At 40.5% G+C, this 14,929-nt stretch overlaps 1 protein-coding gene across 6 annotated transcripts in view; it reads left to right on the top strand.

Moving 5' to 3' along the window:
• The window catches only part of ELOVL5 (ELOVL fatty acid elongase 5), a 79,991-nt gene that overhangs the window by 7,239 nt on the left and 57,823 nt on the right, over positions 1-14,929 (top strand). The window contains exon 2 of one of the 6 annotated variants that reach the window (XM_033217467.1): positions 3,856-3,981. The exons of 4 other annotated variants lie outside the window; for them this stretch is intronic. The gene's annotated coding sequence lies outside the window, so the exon portion shown is untranslated. Of the gene's footprint in view, positions 1-3,855; positions 3,982-14,929 lie in introns of those variants that run through there. One more of the 6 variants, XM_033217463.1, reaches the window with a different exon arrangement.

Raw genomic sequence — 14,929 nt, 5'->3', positions numbered from 1 at the left:
AATTGCGTTCAGGCATGAGTATGTCTTAGTATTCCTTACTATTAGGTTGGACTTTTGTGCCTTTTATTTGATGTCTGCTTGCTGACTGGGATTTAGGAAAAAATTTCTGATTTATTTTAAGATTTTTAGTGTTGATACTGGCATGCTTTCTCTAATTGGGAGAATAACAATTTTATTGAAATATACCTGTGATTTTAAACTGTAATCTTTATGGTTATATTAGGTAGGCACCGTCTTGCGAGTACAGGCTAATTATAGGTTCCATCTCTGTTAAGTTCCACATTTATCTCATCCTTTTCCTCATATCAACAATTTCATCCTGTCAGAATTAATCTCTTATAAGCCCATGCTGAACAGGCCTAATTAAAGCCATGCTGGTGAGTTGGCCACTCGGGTCTGTGTTTTATGAGTTTCTGAACCCCAGAGTACTTGTTCCTCTTTGGTCTTGGCACAGCAAATGCTACAACAAAGTGAGTGTTATGAATTTCTCCTTCCCCAAAGAATAGTTCTTATGATACCAAATTCAGTAATTATTCATTTGCTTCCCTGAGAGTTTGAAAATGTGTATCTCCCTAGGGGTAGTATTCAGGGTGCTTTTGCTTCAGTCTTTGGCAGAAGAAATAATACTTCAATATTTACAGAAGTTGTTGACGCCTCCATCAACTGTATTTGTTATAAGCATCTCTGTGAAAATTTGAGTTTGCTTCTGTCTGAACTTCTGCATATTTATCTCTGTTATGGATCTGAGGTTCATTTAAAAGAAGACCTTCTGTACTTGTTTTAAGTAAGGACAGCTGTGGGAAGCAGATTGGGTTGGCAGCCATGCATCTATGCGGGGTTCCATCTCCGCCACTTAACGTCTGTGTGGGCTTCAGCGGGTAAGTCACCCTACCTCTTTGAGACCCTAGGATCTGTCTAGAACTTGGAAGGTGATAATCCTGTGCCTACTTTGGAGGGTGTTAAAACTATCAGTATTGTACATGAAAGTTAGGTGGGGCACTGACTTAATTTGATTAGCATAGTAAAAACATCTGAAGCATTGTTTTTAATAGCAAAAGATTGGAAGAGTTAGTAGACTAAATGTCCTTGAGAAGAATAAATTGTGCTACAGCTGGGCAATAGAATATTCTACAAATTTTAAAGAGAACAAAGCTGTTCTGTGGGTAGTGAATATAGATGCTTGGTACCACATAATGGGCACTTTTTTGAAGTGTTCAACTTATATTAATTCATTGTGGCTTCACAAAAGCCCACAAATTTGGGACTCCAATTTTACAGATGAGGAAAGTAAGATAAAGGTTAAGTCACTTGTCCAGATATCCACAGCTAGTAAGTGACAGAGCCAGGATTCAAACCCAGGCAGACTGCCCACTGCTATGCTGTACACCTGTCAGACCTAAGTAGTGATCTTTGTATTTGCAGCTTTAGATACATGAGAGGAAACAAGGTTGAGTTTCTTATTCATCATTGTATTCTGGGAGGTTGACGGTATAATCAACATATAGCTTCTGTTGACAGTAACTAAATAAAAGTTTAGATAAAGAAAGCTAATAGGGAATAACATTTATGATCAGTACTTGAAAGGGTGACCATTTGTTTCTTCCATTACTCCTTATTTAGATAATTTGAACTTAAACCTCTTTTTTGGGGAAAATCAGAAGTGTAAACACTGAATAGCTTATAATTGTTAGTATAAGAAATCAGTGTTCACTAGCCTGACTGGTCTAGTGTGGCTGGATTAGTGTAACTGGTCAAGGGCATCCAGCACTGGTTTCCTTACCTGGTCCTAGCCCCATCTGGGTTTGATTTACGAGGTATATATGCTCAGAGAAATGCAGACTGGGAGGGAAGGACATCCAGATTCTCTAGGGAGCCTCTTTCTCCAGATTGCCTCATCTCCCTTGGGTGAAAATGTAAGTCAGGTGTACAAGTTGTGCAAGTCATGTATAGCTTGACAATGGGAATACTTTTTGAGAAATGTATCCTTAGGCAATTTTGTTGTTGTGTGGTCATCATAGAGTGTTCTTACACAAACTTAGATGGTTACCACATACATAGGGCGTATGATATACCACACTGCTTTTAGGCTACCAACCTGTACAGTAAGTTACTGTACTGAATACTGTAGCCAGCTGTAACACAGTGGCAAGTATCTGTATATCTAAACAATGAAAAGTTACAGTAAAAATATAAAAGATAAAAAATGGTACAACTAAGTAGGGCAGTTGCTGTGAATGGAGCTTGCAGGACTGGAAGTTGCTCTGGATAAGTGAGTGGGGAGTGAATGTGAAGGCCTAGGACTTTACTGTACACTCTAGACTTTATATACACTGTACACTGTACACTTAGGGTACATTGGGTTTATAAAAAATATTTTTTGATTAGGTGTGGTGGCTCATGTCTAATCTCAGCACTTTGTGAGGCTTAGTTGGGGCCAGGCATTTAAGACCAGCCTGGGCAATATTACAAGACCCCATCTCTACTTATTTATAATAAAAGATTTTTTTTAAAGTATGTATTATTTTAATATATATTTTTCCTTAATACATAAACTGTAGCTTATTGTAACATTTTTATTTTATAAACTTAAATTTTTTAAACTTTTTGACTCTTTTGTAATAATATTAGCTTAAAATACAGGCTGTATGGCTGCACAAAAAATTCTTTCTTCGTATCCTTATTCTTCAAGCTTTTTTTCTCCTTTTAAAGTTTTTTAAATTTTTTTTTGTTAAAAACTAAAACATACACATTAGCCTAGGCCTATACAGGGGCAGGATCATCAATGTCACCGTCTTCCATCTCTACATCTTGTCCCACTGGAAGGTCTGTAGGGGCAGTAACACGCACAAAGCTGTCATCTCCTATGACAAGAATACCTTCTTCTGGAATACCTCCTGAAGGACCTATCTGAAGCTGTTTCATAGTTAACTTTTAAAAATACATAATTAGAAGGAATACACTCTAAATGATAAAAAGATATAGTATACTAAATATATAAACCAATGACATAGTTGTTTATCATCAGCATCAAGTATTATGTACTGTACATAATTTTATGTGTGATACTGTTACAGGTTGAGCTATGTGGTTGGTTTATTTACACCAGCATCACCACAAACGTGGTACTGCTATGGTGTCACTAGGCAATAGGAATTTTTCAGCTCCATTATAATCTTAGAGGACTACATTTTTGTATATGTGGTCCGTTGTTGATTTAAAGGTCATTATGCGATGCGTGACTATATTTTGAAAACATTCTGATAGAGAATGACATTAAGTCATTTTGATACAAGGCCCCATTAAGGGCTGCTGTGCTGGGCCATGGTGTTCAGGCTGTAAGTCTTCCACCACCTTCAGTTCTCCGAGGATCCTTAGACTCTTTCAAAACTTGAATTTTCTTTCTGGGTGTGGGAGACTAGGTTTGGCAACATTGTAATGGCTTTAAGTATGAGCATTCCTAAAATAAGAGAATCACAAAATTCATGGGGTGGCTTATATATTCACATGGAACCTGAATGGGTGATAAAACTGTTGGTTTCAGAGACACGCTATAGAGGAGATGAATACACAATTGCTAGACTGTGTGTCCCTTTAAAAAATGCTATATTGTAGCAGGATTTTCCCCCATTTTTTACACATTTAACTCTACTTTTCCCTCTCCTCACTCACCCTCACACCCAAACAACAGTTATAAAATGTGGGTGTGTAGATTGAGTTTTAAAAAAGAAATGTGTTTTTGTGTTATATGCCTTATTTATGTTACACAGGCTTGAATTAAAATCTTTTAAGACATTTTCATTTGGGGGGTTGCATAACTAATCTTTATTATGTTTATCTACTGTCTTTTAATTTCAGCTGAAGGTATCACTGCCTTTGTGTACTTTACACAAATTAAATTGGGGAATTCAATTGATAATTTCCTCAAATGGTAATTTATTTTGAATATTCAAGTAATCACATCAGTTAAGAGACTGCACTCAGGTGAGAATCATCAACAGTTGCCCATAGCAGAAAATGTTGCTTAAAAGCCTTTTGAATATTTGTTTCCCTGTTATTTGCAATTGCAGTCTTTTGGTTTAGATGTTTAGAATATGATTGAAGTAGAGCCCAGACTGCTTAAGCTCAGGCTTTAAGGGAACCATGAGACGTGTGTGTAGTATCTTGGTGTTTGTTACCTGTCTTGGCCATTGATTGTCTTCTCTATAAGGATGTTTCATCCAAAAAGGAAGTTGCCCTTTGAGCTTCTCCAGAGAGCCCCATAAAGACATGATCCTGGGACCTCATGTTTCTAGGAGAATGTAATATTGTGATGGTTTCATTTTCAGAGCAGCTCCCTTTTCTTCCCTTTGCAAGGAGTAGGAACAAAAAGCAGCTTCTTTTTGTTCCCTTTGTTGCCTTTGCAAGGGCTTAGAATAGGCTCAGCGTGACCCAAGGGAAGTTGGATGTGACTAGTGACAGTCAGGTAAGTACTTTTCGCTGACCCCCTGGTACAGAGTTCATGCTTGAACTTATCATCTTTTTAAGAAGTGGAACTGGCATATTTTAAAAGGTCTCTTAAAATTTAAAATGTGGGTGAACAGTTGCAAAGTACTGTCAGAAGACCAAGTCTCATTGCATGATCTCCTTGCCCCATGGATTCAAATATCCATCCACCCACCCACCATCCACTCTTAGATATTTATTTCTAGCCCATCTATTTCTTCTGAGCTCCACACTCACAACTTTTCATCATTGGGTTCCCCACATACCTCCCCTATTGACCAACATAGTCTGGAGCACCATCCTCCACCAGTTTGCCCAAGCTATTAAGCTGGAAGCAATGCTTGTGTTCTTCTCTCTCATCAACCACGCTCTTACCAAACTTTGCTCAACTGTCAGTCACCAGGTATTACTCATTCATACTCTCTGTCCTTCTTAGCTTATTCCCCTTCCTCACATTGCCCCAGCCTTCTGTAGCACATCAGATCCTTCCTGGACAACAACAATTTCTCCTTGGCTCCTTGTCCCTGTTTTCTTGATTCCTGAAAATTAGATGAGGCAGTACCTGTATAGTGCTGTGCATAGTGTCTGGCATGTTTATCTGGCACAGAGTGTAGGTATTTAGCAATTATTTGCCTGAATGTGTCTCTAAATACATATGTACCTTTCAAATATAACCAGTCCTATAATATGTGCTAATGGCTGTGTGAAACTGAGTATGCCTTGGTAGCCTGAGAATACATAATGTTTCACAAATGAAGAGCCTACTTGGGCAAGAGACTTTAGCAGGCCAGTTGCCTTGCTTCCAACTGAAGGAGTAGAATACCAACAGCTCTCAGACCATACAGATTGCTAGACACCTTTTCTTGTTGTGGCGTGGTGCAATGAGGAGCTCTTACCGATGCCTGGAGACATGCCGTCTAAGGACTCGTTGGCTGCAGTCTGTGCAGATCTTCAGATACAAGGAGATGGCCATAGCTGTGGTGCTCTGCAGATGTGGCAGTGGCTTCATCAAGATGAACGAGGGGCCCCTGGAGATGATGAAGCTGCTCACATTGCAGTACAAGCTACTAGAATTAGGTCTGCTTCTGGACAAGGAACAGCTTGCTGGAATGGACATCCATGTTTGTGTGAAGGGTAGTGGTCATATGGTTCAGATTTATGCTGTCCTTCGGTACATCTCCAAAGCCCTGGTGCCCTGTTACCCAGAATATGTAGATGAGGCTTCCGACGAGATCAAAGACACCCTCACCGGACCTTGCTGGTGGTTCACCCCTGTTGCTATGAATCCAGGAAATTTGCAGGCCCTGGTGCCTGTGCTAACTACCAGAAATCCTACCAGTAAGCCCATCACAAAGATCAAGGTTTACTTTTATAGTAAACAATGGTTGAAGGTCTCTAAGGTTAAAAAAAAAATTGCTAGACATCTCACCTGCCCTAGAAGCAGAGATGACACGTGCTATTATTTTAAAGGGCCTTGCTTACCTGCATATTACCTGTTAGGGCTTTCAGGTGGAATATGCCAATGATAGACCAGTGTGCGTGGCACTGTTCCCAAGGACGGAATAGAGTGAACTTTGATGTCTAGGCACTCAAATACTCCATAATAAAATGATAGTGGAAACCAGCACTCTTTTTTTTTTTCTTTATTTCTTTTTATTTTTGAGATGGAGTCTTGCTCTGTCACCCAGGCTGGAGTGCAGTGGCGCGATCTCGGCTCACTGCAAGCTCTGTCTCCTGGGTTCACGCCATTCTCCTGCCTCAGCCTCCCGAGTAGCTGGGACTACAGGCACCTGCCACTGAGCCTGGCTAATTTATTTTATATTTTTAGTAGAGACGGGGTTTCACCTGTGTAGCCAGGATGGTCTCGATCTCCTGACCTCATGATCCACCCGCCTCGGCCTCCCAAAGTGCTGGGATTACAGGCGTGAGCCACCGCACCCGGCTGAAACTGGCACTTACTCCCATTGCCCAGGATGGAGTGCAGTGGCACTATCTCAACTCATTGCAGCCTCAAATTTCCCAGGCCCAGGTGTTACTCCTACCTCAGCCTCCTGAATAGCTGGGACTACAGGCAAGCACCACCATGCCCAGCTAATTTTTTATATTTTTGGTAGAGACATGGTTTCACTGTGTTGTCTAGGCTGGTCTTGAATTCCTGAGCTCATCTGTCTGCCTCAGTCTCCCGAAATCCTGAGATTACAGGTGTGAGCCATTGTGCCTGGCCTGGTCCTCTTATTTAACCTTGTTTTGTTTGGCAGCAACATTGAGCCCAGGCTAAAGTAGACCATACATGTCGGACAGAGCTTATCTGCTTCAGTAGCCACTTGGTCAGTATTTGTTGATCACTCAAACCCACTCAGTGTTGGTCATTTGCCTGTGTTTGCCTCTGCTAAGGAATGTGGACCCTACAGAGACACGTGACAATACAGTTACCAGTAAAAAGACCCGGTAGGAATTATGAGGTGTATACTCGAATCAACAGGTAGTTTATTATTATACCACGGGTATGGCTGTGTATGTTGCAGTTAGGTTCAGCTGCAGTGATGGACATGCCAAAATAATAGTGGTTTGAATAATGGGATCCCAAAACAAGGTAGAAGTGTATATCTTTCATGAAAGGCAGGGTGGATGGGTCAGGGCTAGTATGACCCTGCGTAAATTCCTTGCTCATCATACGTCCCTCAGGCTTAGTGTGGCCTCCATCTTCCAAGCAGCAGGATGGAAGAAGAAACGGAAAGTAGAAGCGCGGATGGTGCTTTCTTTTACGGGAAGTTCCCAGAAACAGCCTCCAGATAAATTTGCTTATGTCTCATTGACTAGAATATCAACCCGTGGCTGCAGGTGGCTGGAAAATCTCATCTTGATTCTGGGTGGCCATGTGCAGCTACAAGTGCTGCTACTGTGTATAGAGTTTGGGCAAGAACCAGCTGTCTGTGCCGTAAGTGGTGGATGAGGCCAGCAGTCCCCACTCACTTGGAACTGAGAGTCTGGGGGAAGGATAGTGACAAACAGATATTTACAGTGACAAAGCCTCTGAGAGGTCTGCGAAGGTATGCCCTGCGAGTAAACGGGCAGGACACCTAAATCAGACTTGTGGGGTGGGGGAGGGGGTCAGGAAACGTTGCCTGGAGACTAAGTAAGAATCTCTCTGGACTGAAGAAATGGGCAGAGTATTGAAGCAAAGGCTCGGAGGCAAAGGGGGGCAGGTAGTTGGGCGTTGGAGGAGCATATGAGGAACAGAAAGTAGACCAGGAAAGCCAGAGGGAAACAGGGTTCTGATCACATGGGCCCTGGGGCCACAGGGACGGGTTTGGTCATTTTCCCCAGAGTCTTTAACTGGTTTCTGGAGGTGAGTAACCTAGACAGGTGCTTTCAAGGGGTGAGGAGCAGCACAAGACTAGAGGCTGGAAAGATCCACTAGGAGAGAGTGTACCAATCTGGTTGGGAAATGATGGTGGTTTCAACTACATAGTGACTTTGAGGATCAAGAGAAGTGGATGCAAATCCTGTAAATCCCATAGAGCTTGGAATTTAGAAATAATTTGGCTTTTTCACGTTATAGGTGATGAAACCAAGAACAAGAATTTAAATGGCTCGCCCAGAGTCACACAGCTAGCTGTGGAGCAGCACCAGATATCATTTCTCTATCTAACTCTTTCCTTTATGTCACTGTTGAATGTGCTAATTTGGGAGAACAGGGAGGGCATTGTGGGCATTTTGGAGCCAGCAACAGGACCTGAATCCTGGCATCCATTGCAGAGGGAGGAGTCCACCCTGCTTTGGCGGCTAGATTCCTGGGAAGGTTATGGGGCAGGTTACAGAAATGAGGGAGTTGGAAGGAAAAACCAGATGTGAGAGGATGATGGATTAAATTTTTGGTTTGTTGATTTTGAGATTCAGGACCGCCATCTGTAGGTGGAGAGCGATCAGATGGAAACTGGTCCTTGAGATTGGAATTGGGGATGCAGGATTGGGTGGAATTGGTCAAAACTTTTCTATACCCTTTCTTTAAATTTCTCCAGTGGAAGGGACTCAGCAACTGTTTTTGAGACCAGTGTGTCATGTACCTTAGAATTAAGAGATTTTTCCAGTGTTTAGCCATGAATGATTTTTGCTGCAATTTGAATTCTGTGTAGCCTCAAAAATTTAATAAAAATAAAATAGGTTAATACTTAAAAATCTGTAAATTAAAATAAATTAAGTAAAGATAAAGTTATATGGCCCTCCCTTGCATATTTTGCCCTGTGTTGCAGATCTTCTCAGGAGCCTCTCTGGCTCTGGTTGGTCTCTTGGTCCAGACTGTGGCCTCTGTCTCCTGGGTTTTCATACTGTAAGATTTCTCCAACTGAGTTTGGGAGACTGGAGCCCCAAACAGAACTTGATGGCTTGTGCTGGAAAAGGGGAAATGGATGCTACTTGCTATAACATGTTAACTTCTGTTTTTAAAATGTCATTTTGGCATCAAACACTTTTTTGGACTTGTTTACATCTTAAGAGTTTTTGGTTTCAGAAGTTTTTTGTCCTTTGCAATTAACTTGGTTGCAGTGATTAAAGTATAGCCTATTTCCTGGGAAATGGGAGAGAAACAATTTCAGAGCAACTGTAGAGCATATTGACATTAGAGATTGTTTTCCAGGATACCATAGACAGGGAAGTCAATAGACAGGCAACGTGGTATCATAGTTGTTTTATCTCTCCCTGGTCAATGTCTTTCTACCTAATGTTGTTTCAGCATGGAATTTGAGCTTACAGGTGAAAAAGACTTTCAATGAATACTGCACCAAGTATAATTTAAAATTTTTAAATCCCATATAGATATGGGGCATGACTAATAGAGTAATGACTTCCATAAACCACACATGAAAACTGCTTTAATTATAATTATCATTACTTTTATTCTCCAGAAAGGGAAATAAGGTTAAAACAAGAGATCCCATTCATTTTAAGTTGACCAGTTAAATTTCTTGTTCTCCCTTCCCTTTGTCCTTTGATTTGATAAAAATAAGATTTATGTGTGCTAAATTGTGAGCGTTCATTTACATTAATCAGTATCCCTATAAGATAGAGCCCGTGAAAACGTAAACCAAGTGCAGCACGATTTAAAACCGAGAGGGAGGAGACAGTTTTGGTCCTGTTCTTGATGCCCTGCCCGTTACTAACGTCTCAGCTGTACTATTCACTATAAAGTCATGATTTTTTTCCCCCATTCTTCAGATCAACTTGGTTTCCTCTAATGAGACAGTCTACCTTGTTTTATAGGCATTTCTCTGTAATGTTTTCCAAACTAAGAAAGCAAACAGCAAGCATTTTGTTGGGAGAAACCTGCAAGGGTCTGTTCTGTGGTTGTGAACTAATGATCTTTCAGAGGTCTAGTTTAAAAGCACTGAGTTTCTTCATGACACATGAGGATATGTAATGCACCTTTATAGCAGGTAAGTGTTGAGATTCACACAGGATTAACACTCTCTTTAACACTGTTCTTTTGCAAAGCGATACTCTTCCTAACCCTGAGAGGCATGCTGGGAGAGGTGGAATGTCACTCCCAGATTCTTATTTTAGAGAAGGGAGTGTCATGTAATTTTCTCCCTACCTTGCTTATTCATTCTCTCCCCTCTCCCCCTTGCTGACCTGCTTTTCTTCCTTCAGCCAGGTCTTTGCTTTAAGGAGTCAGCTGAGCTTCAGCCACTGATGCTAGGGGCACATAGTGGCCCAAGCTACCCTGTAGCTGTACCCTTTTGGGGAGGGCAGCTTTTGTGTGTTTGTAAAGTTTTGAAGAACCTCTTCCATGATACAGTTTGAACTGATTAGCAAACAGAGTCAAAGAAACTAGTACCTGATGAAAACTGACTGACGTGGTAGGCAAATGGAAAGTTTGGTTTCCAAAAAGTGTGTGTTGTGGCAAGTTGAAGTCAGAAAAATGAATTTTTGGCTTTCATTCTGAGTGATCACTCTTTTACGCACTCCCTTTTCTCTTTCTGTCCTTGTCCTCTGCATTTCACTCCCTCTCCCTTCTCTCTCCACCTCTCTTCCCTCCTCATTTCTATGTGTATGTTTGTATGTATAACAACACTTCAGCATTTATGTAGTGGTTGATAATTGAATACATTCTATTTGCAGTACTACCTAATGTGATTTAACCACAGGAAACTTGCTTCTCTCATTATTTATGATTTTAAATTTTAGTTTTTGGTGATTAAGTCTCCATGAGGAGCGTCCTCATTTGGAAGGAGAGCTAGTATCCTGCTGTGACTAAAGAAACTCTGTTTTTATGCCTACCAATAATGTGAAAATCACCTCACTCCTGTTTGGCTGATTGGGTCGAAATTCTTTTAATGCCATTCTAAATGTAACTTGAGAGTTAGTGGAGAACTGGTAACAGCTTATTGCACAGAGTACTTCTAGTTACTGATGTAGTTTGGGTGTTTGTCCCCTCCAGATCTCACATTGAAATTTTATCCTGTGTTTGAGGTGGGGCCCACTTCAGATTTGGATCATGGAGACGAATCCCTCATGAGTGACTTGGTGTCCTCTCATGGTAAAGAGTTCATGTGAGATCTGGTTGTGTAAAAGAGCCTGGCATCTCTCTCTTGCTCTTCTTTCTCTTGCTTCCTCTCTCACCATGTGACACTCTTGCTTCCCCTTCACCTTTCACAGTGAATAAAAGCTTCCTGAGGCCCCACCAGAAGCAGATGCTGGCACTGCTGCTTGTGCAGTCTGCAGAACTGTGAGCTACAATAAACCTCTTTATAAATTAACCTGTCTCAGGGATTCCTTTACAGCAACACCAAACAGACTAATATAGTTACAATATATTTAGTGTAAGATTTATTCATTATTATTAGCTTATTTCCAAAACGACCATTTTAACAAACTTCACATATTTGAGTGTTAGGTTTTTAAACTCTGTGTACTCCAAGTTTCATTTAACTGCTGAAGGACAAGTTTAGTCATACACTGCATAACCACATTTTGGTCAGTGATGAACTGCATGTATAATGGTGGTTTCTATAAGATTACAATGGAACTGAAAAATTCCTCTTGTCTAGTGAAGTAGGGGTCATCTTAATGTCCTAGGGCAGTGTATTAGTCATGTGTTTGTGGAGATGTTGGTGTAAACCTACTGCACTGCTAATTCTATAAAAGTATCACACATACAATTACATACCATATACGGTGCTTGATATGGATAATAAACAACTTCGTTACTGGTTTATGTATTTACTATACTTTTATCATTTTAAAAATGTTTATTTATTTTGGATATGGGGTCTTGCTCTGTCATTCATCTGGAGTGCAGTGGTGTAATCACAGCTCACTGCAGGCTTGATTTCCTGGGCTCATGCAGTCCTCCCACCTCAGCCTCCGAGTAGCTGGGACCACAGGTATGTACCACCATGCCTGGCTTTTTAAATTTTTTGTTGAGATGGGGTTCCACTGTGTTTCCCAGGCAGATCTTCAATTCCTGGGCTCCAGCAGTCCTTCCACCTCGGTCTCCCAAAGTGTTGGTATTACAGGCATGAGCCACTATCTGTCACTATTTTAAAGAAAGAGTACTCCTTCTACTTAACAAAAAAAAAAAGTAATTGTGAAACAGCTTCAGGCAGGTCTTTCAGGAGGTATTCCTGTAGAAAGCATTGTTATCACATGTTATTGCCCCTGAAGGCCTTCCAGTGGGACAAGATGTAGAAGGGAAGGAAGACAGTGATATTGAAGACCCTGCGTAGGCCTAGGCTAATGTGTGTGTTTCTGTCTTAGTTTTTAAGGAAAAGTTTAAAAAAAAAAATTTACGGAATAAGTATAAAGAAAATAATTTTTTTTGCAGCTGTGCAATGTATTTGTGTTGTGTTATTACGAAAGAGTCAAAAGTTAAAACGTAAAGGTCTGTAAAAGCCATGAACAGTCGCATGCACCTGTAGTCCCGGCTACTCGGGAGGCTGAAGAGTCAGGATCACTTGAGGTCAGGAGTTCGAGGCTGCAGTGAGCTGTGATTACACCTGTGGATAGCCCCGCTGGGCAACATAGACTCTGTCCCTGAAAAAAAAGTTTACAAAGAAAAAAATGTTATCCTAAGCTAAGGTTAATTTATTATTGAGGAAGAAAAAATTTTAAAATAAATTTAGTGTAGCCTCAGTGTAGTGTTTAGCCTCATTGTAGTATTTATAATGTCTGTAGTGTGCAGTAATGTAATGTGCTAGGCCTTCACAGTCATTCACCACTAACCCAGGGCAACGTCTGTTCATGGTAAGTGCCCTGTACAGGTGTATCGGTTTTTATTTTTTATATTCTACTTTTATTATACTTTTTCTTTGTTGAGCTATACAAATACTTGCCACATGTTACGGTTGCCTACAGTATTCAGTATAATAACGTGCTGAACAGGTTTGTAGCCTCCTAGGAGCAATAGGTTGTACCACATAGCCTGCATGTGTGGTAGGCCGTACATCTAGGTTTGTATAAATACACTCCGTGATGTTCTCATGATGAAATCGCCCAGTGACACGTTTCTAAGAATGTATTGCCATTGTTAAGTGACACATCTGTAGAGACTCTTTATTTTTAAAGTGTATTTGAGATATTTGCCATTAAGATAAGAAGCTAAATATGTAATTTTTTTTAGAAATAAAATCTTACAGAGGAGGAAAATTCTGTGTGCAGTTTTTAATACAACAGCTCTCAAACTTTTTGGTCTGAAGACATACTATTCTCTCTCTTTTTTTTTTTTTTTTTCCTGAGACAAAGTCTTGCTCTTGTCCCCCTGGCTAGAGTGTGATGGCCTGATCTCGGCTCACTGCAGCCTCTGTTTCCTGGGTTCCAGCAATTCTCCTGCCTGAGCCTCCAGAGTAGCTGGGATTACAGGTACCTACTACCACACCCGGCTCATTTTTCTATTTTTAGTAGAGATGGGAGTTCACCATTTTGGCCGAGCTGGTCTTGAACTCCTGACCTCAGGTGATCTGCCTTCCTCAGCCTCCTAAAGTGCTGGGATTACAGGCGTGAGCCACTGCAACCGGCCGACATACTATTCTTAGACAAAGTGGCCTGAGAGAAAAACATTTGAAAAAGCAAAAGGAAAAAAAGATAAGATTTGCACTATTAAATGTTACTGAGAAACTCAAAGAGCTTGTGTTTATGTGGATTACATCTATTGGTATTTACCTTATTAGAAATCAATTTTAAATTGTTTTAAAACAATTATGAAAACACTTAAAAATAACCTATTGTATGATAATAAAGTACATATTTTTCAAAATATAAAAACGTATTTTTCAAAAACTTTTGGTGACAGTGAAAAAGTAATCCCTTAGTAGTAGTAGTATGAAAATAGTTTCCATCTTACAGAACTCCTGAAAAGGGCGTGGGGACTTTCAGGGATGTTTGGACTACTCTTTGGGAATCCCTGTAATAAGTCCTGTTTGTCACTTTTTTTTTTTTTTGAAGTAGAGTCTCGCTCTGTCACCCAAGCTGGAGTGCAGTGGTCTGATCTCCCCTCCCTGCAAGCTCCGCCTCCCGGGTTCACAGCATTTTCCGGCCTCAGTCTCCCGAGTAGCTGGGACTACAGGTGCCCGCCATCACGCCCGGCTAACTTTTTTATATTTTTTGTAACTTTTTTGTATGGAGTTACACCATGTTAGCCAGGATGATCTCGATCTCCTGACCTCGTGATCCACCCGTCTTGACCTCCCAAAGTGCTGGGATTACAGGCGTGAGCCACCATGCCCGGCCATTTATTGCATTTTTAAAGAAGGACCACCTTTCTCCTTAGTTATAAAATCATTTTTCCTTCTTGCTTCAGCAGCCATTGCCTTCTGTTTCCTTCTGCCTGAATAAATTTCGTGATTTATGCCACAGGCTCTATGTGTGTCAACTTCACTTGTGAACTTCACCAGGTGGACTGGTTTTGGTCTTTTTATCAAATGAACATATCTATAAGGTACTCTGTGTAGATAGGACAGTATTTAAAAGCAAGCTCATGTCCTCTTAACAACACTGGTTGCTTGCTTTAATGCCCTATGAGAAGACTGTAGTGGTCAATTTTTAAAATAAAAACCCACAACAGCAAGGAGTAAATGAAGAGATTAAGGTCTCAGTGTAGCATTGATAGCTTTTTAGATGTTCATTTTATTTTTTTAATTCATCCCTTTTTCTTTGTTATCTATACATTACAGTATTTAGGCTTCCAGACTAGCCACCTTTTGGAATAGTTTTAAAATAGCTGATTTCTTTTTTGTTCCTGTCTATTGGATAGATACTGCTTGACCTTTTTTTTTTAACTGTTGATTTTGGATAATGCCTTTGGTTTAATAAAAAATTGCTGCATCATGTCCCACATCTCCATCTTGTTTTATGTAACCATTTAACCTTTAATTCTATGTGTTACAAAAAGATTTCCTCTGGCCTTTTTTGTGTAATGTCAGATCAACTAGATCTTTACTTTGGGGACTGTAAA

The sequence above is a fragment of the Trachypithecus francoisi genome, unplaced genomic scaffold (genome assembly GCF_009764315.1).
Source record: "Trachypithecus francoisi isolate TF-2019V2 unplaced genomic scaffold, Tfra_2.0 Lachesis_group10, whole genome shotgun sequence".
Taxonomy (NCBI): domain Eukaryota; kingdom Metazoa; phylum Chordata; class Mammalia; order Primates; family Cercopithecidae; genus Trachypithecus; species Trachypithecus francoisi.
This window is presented reverse-complemented; position numbering and strand designations above follow the sequence as displayed.